This window comes from Dermacentor andersoni, chromosome 5 (genome assembly GCF_023375885.2).
Source record: "Dermacentor andersoni chromosome 5, qqDerAnde1_hic_scaffold, whole genome shotgun sequence".
NCBI lineage: Eukaryota > Metazoa > Arthropoda > Arachnida > Ixodida > Ixodidae > Dermacentor > Dermacentor andersoni.
The window spans coordinates 115,694,496-115,705,511 of NC_092818.1; positions in this window are offsets into that span (position 1 = coordinate 115,694,496).

Genomic DNA, 11,016 nt, shown 5'->3' on the forward strand with positions numbered 1-11,016 from the left:
CGGAGAGATCACCCTGCCTGCCACACACACTTGCTCGCCTCTGGCGAGCTTCTTCTTCGTTCTTCGCTTGAGGTGTAAAGACCAATTGGAATAAGGACATTCCGATGGCGTCCCTTGCGAAAGGTCCTCTTCCATAATGGCAGGGTCGTCATGGCGATCTTCCGAGATGTCTTGGAAGTCCATGGCTGTAGTTTCTTGCGACGAAGGCCCGGTGCCAGCTCCAACAATAGCACCGGGGGTGAGTGGGGCTGTAGCAACAACTCCACCTCCACTCCCTCCGGTAGAAGTAGAAGCGGCCGGCTGGGATCCAGCAATGTGCGCCATAGTGAGTGTCGAGTAATCGTAGCAAGCGAGCGGCGGTAAACGCGGCGCAGCGCCTCGCCTACCTCCGCGCTGCTACGTACGGCGGCGTCAGGCTTAACACGGCTGCGCCACCCCGGAGAACTTCAAAGTCCAAGAGCGCAAAATAATATGCACTCACGGTCTTCAAGCTTCTCAAGGGGGTTCCGGATGACTTTGTAATGTACGCTTTCTTCACTATGGCACAACATCTTATCCTGGTGAACTAAAGTCTCCAAAAATTTTATTAAACGAATGATAGAATTAAAATTCCATTCTTTTACCCTGTGAAAGGTTAAAAATAAGCCTACGTGTATGCTCCCGGAGTTTTCCGAGGATAAGATGCCAAATTTCTCAGCATGCGTAGACATGACATTACCGAAAGTTAAAGGTTACGCAGCTGTTGTGGATAAATGTAATTGAGTTTTTCTTCTTCACACTATAAAGCGTCCTTCGTGGTCATAGTTAGCAGCAACTTGGGGGTGCGTAACTTTTGGAACGTAGCGTCAGCGCATTCTAGCGCCCAAGTGTTCTACTGTTCCACCTGCACAGTGGTAGGTTTGCAGGGATCTTTCAACAAAAACAGAGAGAGAGAGAGAGAGAGAGAGAGAGACAAAAGGGCAGTAAAGACACGGAGGTTAGCCATTGTAAGTACCCACTTGCTACCCTGTGCTGGGGAAAGACAAGCTTAATATTGTGTTCATGCGATCCGAGTGGAAAATAATTCCCAGTAGCTCACATTATTCAACAATATTAATCAACAACCGTATAGAAACACCAGCCCAAGTTAGTGGGATGCGTTGTTGGGCAAGTTGGTTCATTGTATTTGGAAAGATTGGATGCGCTTCGTAGACGATCACAAGGAAGAAGACGCGCCTGTCCCGTCTTCTTCCTTGTGATCGTCTACGAAGCGCATCCAATCTTTCCAAGCCCAAGTTAGCCACACGATTCGGCGAATAGCAACCAAGACAAGAGGCATGGAGGCAGACACGCTTCGCCTTGTCTAAGTTTTCGTCGTATATCGACTAACGTACGCTGTCCCATACGCACCACTCGACGCAATGGAATTCAAGAAAATTGACACAACGATCGTAAAGGCATATAGGCAAGTGATCGGTCTGCCGATAAGTACGTCTACGGCACGCCTACTCCGGCTTGTCGGGAACAATGTGGCCGCCGAGCTGACCAAGGCACATCTGTCCAGTCAATGAACACGATTGGTGGACACAGAAACAGGGAGCTCCATTTTTCAGGCCTGGGGCCCTCTGCCCTGCTCCGCCACCAGTAGCCTCACACTGTAAGCTTACCGCATGTGATCCGAAGCAACAGCAACGCACCTCCCCTACCTCGCAATATGCACACTGTGCACCACGTACTACGCAGGAAGGTCCGGGCTCGAGCCGTACACAAGCAACACGGGCGTCAAACCTCTATAGTCTACACGGATGCGGCGTCTTACCTCGGATGAGCAGCCACAACAGCCACCGTAAAAGTGAACAAATAATATCGGAGCAGCAGTTCATTCCCCCGAAACAATACCATCCCATCCAAGTCGAGGAAGCGGCCATATCCCTCGCGCTCTTCCTAGCAGAGGTTTAAATTATAGTGAACGACTCTAGTGATGTTGGTATGAATCCTGCCGCTAGTGAAGCCGCGACACGTCTCTTGAGAGTCGTTCATCATCATCATCATCATCAGCCTGATTACGCCCACTGCAGGGCAAAGGCCTCTCCCGTACTTCTCCAACTACCCCGGTCATGTACTAATTGTGGCCATGTTGACCCTCCAAACTTCCTAATCTTATCTGCCCACCTAACTTTCTGTCGCCCCCTGCTACGCTTCCCTTCCCTCGGAATCCAGTCCGTAACCCTTAATGACCATCGGTTATGAGGAGGGAAGATAACCGATGGTCATTAAGGGTTACGGACTGGATTCCGAGGGAAGGGAAGCGTAGCAGGGGGCGACAGAAAGTTAGGTGGGCAGATAAGATTAGGAAGTTTGGAGGGTCAACATGGCCACAATTAGTACATGACCGGGGTAGTTGGAGAAGTACGGGAGAGGCCTTTGCCCTGCAGTGGGCGTAATCAGGCTGATGATGATGATGATGATGAACGACTCTCAAGAGACGTGTCGCGGCTTCACTAGCGGCAGGATTCATACCAACATCACTCAGAATCATTAATAAAAAGCCGCCTACGAGACCAGTCATAATCAACTGGGCGCCAGCTCACCATGGCATTCCTGGCATAACATCATGGCTCGATATCTGGCCCACCGAATGGACGCTGAGCAATGTGAGCGCGAACGCATGCACCCTCTAGTCTCGTGCCAAGACATCACACAAGATTACAAGCTAACCCGCAGTACGTACCCCCTACCACAGAAGTTACTACCCAGAGCGGGAGAGATATCCGCTAGCTCTACAGGTCAACACATTCTCCTACCTACTCAGAAATCACGTCATAGCCCCTACACAATTCTCTCCGCAATGCTGCTTCTACGGAGAACCCTGATCGGTTTCTCCGCCGAGTAGGGGGCTGCTGATAGGCACCACTAAAACCACCAAACCCTTATTGTGACAACGAGCTTTGGCAGCGAGCTTTGGCCAGCGGCGACCTAAAAGATCAGCGATAGCTGATTGCGAGGGCCCAGGACGCGGCCCGAAGGAATTCTGGAATGAGGGCCGCCTCTCCAAAACTACATTCCTATAATAAAGAGGTTCATTCTCTTTCTCTCTCTATTAGTTGCATGACACAATCTTAGTTGCATGGCACATCGTAGGGGTTGGTATTAACCATCACAATATAGGTAGCATGCCAAATCTTGCTTTATAAAGGTCAAGCTACTCACCAAGAAGACTACAAACGAGGAAGAAGTTCACAGGGAGATGGAGGTTTGAAGTTATCAACACTTGATCGAAGATGTTAATGATGCTGAAGCCAACGTTTTGAATAGACTTCGTAAACTTGGCTCCAGCGACATTCCTTGTTCCAGTACTGCTGATCATCAGAAATACATACCCGCCTGTTGTAACCATCACTTTTTGTATTTACTATTGCAGTCTCTAATATGCGTACGTGGAAAACGTATGACGTACTACTGAGAGATTAAAAAGGATATACGACCCGCACTTCATGCAGGAGAAATGGAAGAGAGACGGCGCCGTTGGGCGGTTATGGTTAGGCTGTGAATGCTGGTGGACAAACCAGTGGATTATGACATAGCCAAACTGCTGAGCATTAAAGTTAAGCATTCTTCTTTCATTGCGTTAGAAGGCCCACTACACCTCAGTACATGTCTACACTAAACTTCAAAGCCCGTTAGAATTGTACATGAAATGAAGCTTCGGTGCACCCTCGAGCACGTGATGAGTACATTAGAACGGCTGAATGCAAGAAGGCAAGTGCGCATCACAAAGAGAAAAAAAAGACCAAACAAGCGAAAACTCCACAAGCGAAGGCAAAGACAGTGGGGGCTCTGATAGACGTCTTAAGCTCTGATAAGCAACCTCTCGATTTCGCAAAGCATAGATGAATCACTGCTCTCATCTGTGTAATCTCATCAAAAATCCCGATGCCCCTTTTCTTTCGAGACAACGTTTGATAGACACGTTATTGCCCTCGGCTCTTAGACTTCGGGAACTGACACATTCTGATTCGCTTTGCAGAGAACGTTTCTGCTCGCCTTTGTATTTTTCCTGCATTTATTTTCTTTCTCTTTCCCATATGATTCCTGCGAAAAACAAATAATCCATTTATGTTATTAAAGTACACCGTTGCAATGAAATATAAAAGGGACAATTAGTGTGCAAGAAAGCTGAGCGAGTTGGTTTGAAATGCTGGATTGGTGTAATGGAATGAAAAAGTAATGCGTGCAAGCTGACCTTTCCGCTCCTCTTGTGTCCTTTGTTTACAAGGCCTAACCTCGCAAACCATAGAAAGAAGGTTCGAGGTTTTCGTAATCTACAAATGGAAATATTAAAATTTTCTCCTTTGACATGTAAAAGCTGAATGATTGTATTTGCTAGCGTAATTTTTCTTCCAGATCCTTGTTGTGGTAAAACTCAACGTAGCTAGGTCATTGTTCCATTAGCCTGAGGCTCAACGTAAATTTGGCATAAACTTGTATTAACCGTCCCGCACTACGAAATTTATGGATAATAATATTTTGTAAACAACTGCCATAACCAAAACATTATAAAGCAGTCATTCCGAGTTAACTGACCTACAGCAGGAAGCCAAATGCGCTGAGGACGTTCACCATGTGCCGAACGCGCGGCTGTTACCCGGCTACTCGACCGGTGCTCTGCGCGAACTGTCGACGTTGAAATGCTAGCTAAAGCAAAAGAAAGGTAAATTCATCTCATGTTACGACTGCGAGGACAAGTCGCTCTTATTATACAAAAGACAAAAGGAAATAAACAATCACTTTGCCAAAACAAATACGACATATTTCTCACCGCTTGGGATCTTCGTTTCGAGAATAAACTAAAATCAGAAATTTGCACAGCGATAGGGGACGAGAGTAATCCCTGGCCGATAGTGGTGCCCTGAAAGATACTTGGCGACAGAAAATTACTTTTGCTCCTCTAGGAACCACTCGACACGTACGCAACTGCCACGAATCATACAAGAGTAAGAAATGCTATAAAAAGAAGGGGGGGGGGGAATTAAATGGAAGCTCTGAACACTCGATACAGCGCCGGGCAGGTAAAGAGGCAGCGACAAAATTTGGGATCACAAATATGGATTCACCCCACCCACAGGTAGAAGCGGGCCCGGATTCCAATAGCGGTTATATGAGTTCCTCTCGCAAGGCAAGTGCCGCAAGCGTGCGAAGTGTATCCGTCCATTCAACATTGGAATACGCGAAGACGTGCAAAGATGACAAGAAGACAAAGTCACGGGTACATTTATTACCCTTTTCGAGTTTTGTCGAACCCACCAAACTCGAACAAAAACACCAGTAACGGGAACGTAGCAGGTAATGAGTGTGTTGGCAAGGTAGTTCCACACTACTGACGCAAATCTTTATTTTCCAGAGGGATTAAATTAAGACACGCGGGTTAAGCAGCAGAGCGAGGTCCGTGGAACGGATGTCGAGCGGAATCGTTCGTTCCCCGGCACGGATGCCCGCAAGCGTCGGAGGCGGCGAACCATCAAGGAAATTGCTTTTGGATGGCAACTACGGTGCCCCCGCGGCAGTTTCTTTTCATAAGGTACGTCAATCGTGTGGAATAGCATAAAGCGTTCAAAGTGCGTGAGAGCGAGGAATACACCCAGTAGCAATTTGGCTCGCCGCAGTTACACTGAAAAATTATGAAACAAAAAAAAAGACGATGGGTTAAAGCAAAATCAAAGGAGTACACATGAGCTAGCCATATAGAAGAACATGGCTCTCAATATTGTAGTTTCGTCCATAATACAATGCAGAGACGCGATCGCTAGCCCTATTACACGCAGTAAGTATTGCACTGCTTCGTATGGTTATCTGTTGGAGCAAGAAACCGCAGACGCGCGTGAGCAACCTGCTTCTTAAGATGAGAAACTTCCTCTAATGTCGACTCTAGTATATTTCATCTTTGTGAACGAGGCCTTACGCGGTGGTAAAATAATCGAGAAACGTGGATGCTTCTTCATTCTCCTTCCTACGCTATTCTTCGGACTTTTACCGTGGTTTTGTTTAAAGCTTTTCACTTCGGTGTTGGCTTATAGATCAGCTGCAGAGCGCGGTGTCAGCCAAGCATAGCTCCCGAGTGTCAGTTTCCGTTTCGGAGTATATAGGCCTCGTGCGCGAATGATGGCGGCGCTGTGAACAGCACTCCGATGACGTCAGCAGAGGGACTCGCCCTTGTTGTCTGCTACCCGACGGTTGGAGTAGCGGGATTTACCTTCGTTTGCTGCGCTTTAACTGCAGGCTCGCATGGAATGGGGCTTTCTAATTCCTCTTTATATTGTTTCCGGAGGTAAATTTAAGTATTGATACTATTACGCCAAGACACGCTGCATATTTTATGTGCCTTCCATAAAACAGCAGCCGTCGCGGTGAGTAACACGATTTCGTGACTCAGTCGCCAAACATCGCGCTGAATGAATTAGAGTTGCGCAGCTTTGGAGCCGAAACACAATCTTATTTCGCAGTTGCACAATGACACATCGACTAAGGCGCATTGTAGCTGATCGCAAATTTTACATTTCGCTCATTTAACTCATTCAGTGCAGCATAATTGAAACAGTTGTCGTGGTGAACATCAAATTGTTTCACTGAGAAGCGGTTACTCTCCTAGAGTAGTTGCACTACGTTTTGTTTCGCAATTGTCAACTGTGGTGTTTTACACTATTTGACTGGATTGTGGCCCATAATGAAGCAACATGTGTTATTTCGTACCCTGTGGCATATTACCACGATAAATATATAGTCTCCACTAAAACCTTGGTAAACGCAGCCACACCAGAGGGCTTCACCAGAAGTAGAGAACCCAAAGGGTCATTTTGTAATTCCATTACTTTCCTATGAATGATTGTTTTATACAGCGTTAGCTATGTAGGATTGCCAAAGTGGAAAAAAAGTATGTCAAGCGGGAGAATTTACATATATATATATATATATATATATATATATATATATATATATATATATATCAGGCATTTACCGCTGAATTGCCAATGACTGTTCTTTTGTCATCCACGCATGCGCTGACACACAAACTTTGTGTCTGGCGGGTGGTGTGATATCATCCCATCTTGTATTTCACACGTGGTCTATTTACCGCCACTATTTCCTATGAATGCAGATTCACCGCAATATATCTAAGAAAATAGAAAGACTAAGAGGCGTACTCGATTAGCTTTATTGGCAGATGCAGAATGCATGATGCCCTTGAACAATATTCTGAGCCGTTAAGCTTGCTTCAGTTTCTTTGCGTTTTTGCAGCATACATATGCGTGTAAAATAGCCATCGCGCATCTCGCCCCAATCGCTTCATGCGCTAATATTTTGCTTTCATCGACGAGTTTCCATTACGCTTGCGTAAGGAAGCACTGAAGAGCAAGAGCGAGGGTTTCCATGGCAGGCTCAGAATTATTTGCAAATTCATGTGATTCTTACGGCATTTTAAGAGTAGAACGGCGAAATTGTTGCGCTTATCAGATTAAAAGGTTGCTGGAGGCCTGCCGGCATACTTATTTCTAGGCTACTGCAAGTACTTTCGTTAAACTGAAAACAATAAAACAATAGCAGATGCCGTGTAATATGTAACAAAAAGCAGTCACGTTTCGAGCGCCACATGTCATTTTTTGCTCTTGAATTTGTTCTCGAATATATCGATAGACACTGGCTCTCTGCCATAAAAAGACTTCGTCGAGCCGTTCCGCGCGTAAATGTCGTCCGCCAGCCATAAGTACGTGCATGGTTCCAGCAAGGCAACTTCCTATTGAGGCACGGAAGGTCGCAACAATTTCCGAAGGGAGGAAGCAAGAATGAATATTCTGTTAACGTGGAAGTCTCATTACTTCGTCCATAGAGGCTTATCCTCTTTCTTGGCGTGACAGAGGACGAAATAAGAGCGCGCGGAAGGACTAGACTCAAACTAGGTTATTCCTTCGCCCCTCGCAGGCTCTCTCTCCTTACGAACACGCATTCAATATGCATTAGTCAAAACGTGTTTCCAGTGCGAAGCTTCTTTTTCTTTGCGATAATGAGAGCTCGTAGCACGTTCTAAAGGTGGCTGAAAGCTTCCGGCTTTCTTGGGTGTGTGCAAGCGCATCCGATAGTATCTTCACTCTAAACGGCGAACTGAATTTTGTTATCCTAATGACAAAACAAACTCACTGAATTTTTTTTTTAGGTTGGTCGAATTAGAACAATACCGAGCAGCATCTACGCGCTCGCAAAATAGAATGTCCTTTAAGACTGCTGTTCCCATATCGGCACATATTTTATTCCATGGTTCACAAATTCATAGCAGTGGTTTGACGGCTGACTATATTTGTTATATAATTATATGATGTATTTGTTTATTTACAACCTTTTCGATTAGCATTCCTACTATTCTTTTATTTACATGGCCTCATCTCCGAAGGATTATAGTGAGTTAAAACAAATATGTATATTACTAATAAATTGCAAGAAAAAACATATTATATGAAGAAGACACATGGACATCACATTAATATGATGCACGAAAAACTGAAACTAAAGAATGACGTGTAGAAAATCACGCAATATCATGACTGAAACACGAATCATAAATTCACAGAAACCCAATGAACGCGAGTTATTAAGGCAGGTAATCCGCAATTCTAACAAGAAAGGAAAAACGAAAAAGAGAGAGAAAAGAATAATACGCAGCGTCTATTCGAGGAATGGAAAGAAGCAATAAAATCCCAATAAAACAGACAAAATGGACGCTCAAGAACATACGAATTGCTTGTCAACGTAGAAGATACGAAAATATTTCACGTTAGGTTATAACCAAAGGCTGCTTTGGTAAAAGAATGTATTCCGACGCGTAATTGTCCGTTACCATTGCTCGTGAGCCAGTCTTCACTTAACTAAAGCTTATGATATTGTTCCTCGCATGCACCGTAGATCACACAACTTCGTGCACTTAATCTTGACGCTCAATCTGCTTCTTTCTTTAAAATTTCTTTATCCACTTCCGCTTTTTATGTTTTGAATTTTCGTCCGGTCCCAGCATAGTGCAGGATGTATAAATGTTAAGCAGGGTACAGGTGCAGTGATGATGGCATAGTGAAGTCGAGGATTCACCTCAATTTGAAGAGAGAAAGAGTAAAATTGGTCAGGAAGAAACAGGCCAACGTTGGCGCAGTAAGGGTGATGTCATGGTTGTTGCTGATGAGTTTAATTTATTCTTTTGTAGTGTATTTAATTACGAAAAGCCCCTAGATATGTCAACAAAGTTTTATGATAGTTCTCCATTTATGGAATGTATTACTCTTACAAGTGACGGTATTGGGAAAGCTATTGAACGTTTGCCGTCGGTTTCTAAACCTGGTCCTGACGGTATTTGTACTAAGCTACTAAAAATGACAAAGCACAATTCTGTTCTTATACCTACACTATTGTTTCAAGAGTCTCTCGACACCGCCGAAATTCCAGGCGACTGGAAATTGGCACATGTGATACCAATATATAAAACCGGCGACAAAAACAAGCTAACAAACTGTAGGCCTATATGTCTGTTGTATGCAAACTACTTCAACACGTCTTATCTGCTCAAATTATGCAGTACATGGCTAGAAACCACATTCTATTTGCAAACCAGCATGGTTTTCAACGAGGCCGGTCATGTGAATCCCAACTTCTTGATCGAACCACAGACATTCACCTTAACCTTCACGAACTTACACAAACTGACGCCATATTTATAGATTTTGCTAAAACCTTTGACCGTGTGGCTCATAGCCGCCTCATATGTAAAATGATTGTTATAATTAATGTTGACGAAAAAGTAATCAACTGGGTTAAAGAATATTTAATTAACAGACGACAAGCTGTCGTAATTAATAATGTCCGTTCGTCATTTCAACCTGTTCAGTCCGGTGTGCCTTAAGGTTCCTTTTTGGGACCCACTCTTTTGTTTAATATATATAAATGATATTCATCAGGGTATCAACTCGGAAATCCGGTTATATGCCGACGACCGCGTTCTGTATCGGCCATTAAAATGTAAGTCTGACTGTGATAAATTACAAAATGACCTGAACAGGATTGAAAGATGGTGCTCAGGCAGGTAAATGAGCGTAAATACTCCCAAAACTAAACTTATCAGATTTGCAACTTGTAGTGAAATTACGGAACACACACACTTTCTCAATGGGGAGGCTCTAGGAACTGCAGAATCATTTAAATATCTGGGCGTTCATCGTTCTCCGACTTTGTGTTGGCATAATGATGTGGGTTGTATTGTTTCCGCTGCATGCAAATCTCTTGGCTTCATTCGTTGAACGCTTCGTCAGGCTAATAGTGATACCAAGCTTCTTGCATATACCACCGTACTATGTTCAAAGCTTGAGTATGTCTCATTTATATGGAAGCCGCACCAAACGCATCTTATCAACAAATTAGAATCTTTTGAGAACAAGGCAGCACGATTTATTACAGGTAACTATTCACAACATCCAAGCATCTCCAAAATAAAACATGACCTAGGACTCATCCCATTGCAGACTAGAAGAAAGATATCTCGGTTAACTTTCCTTCATCAGCTTTTTCCTCACCCAAATATCTTCTCGCAGGCACGCATCTTACCAGCCAAAACGAAATTCCCACGAATTCATCACGAATTTAAGGTCTAACAACCATTTGCACGTACTAAACTATTACAGTTGTCATGTCTGCACTTAGCCAATTTGGAATGGAATCATCTCCCAAGTAATACAGCCGAAATGACTGACCATATTGTATTCAATCAAACACTTAATGAAACATTCGGAAATTAGAAACATTAACATTTATTACTGCATTTCTTCAGACGTCAGAGGCCTGTGTGCCGGGGACGGGGAGTAGGGGCCTCCTTATCCGGCGGTACAATAAAGTTGCTATCATCGTCATCATGTAAGACATATGGTAAGACATAATGGCGCATGATGTTGTCGAATGAGAAGTGATGTAAAGGTTGCATAGCATGTACGACTTCTTTTAAGGGTATTCGAC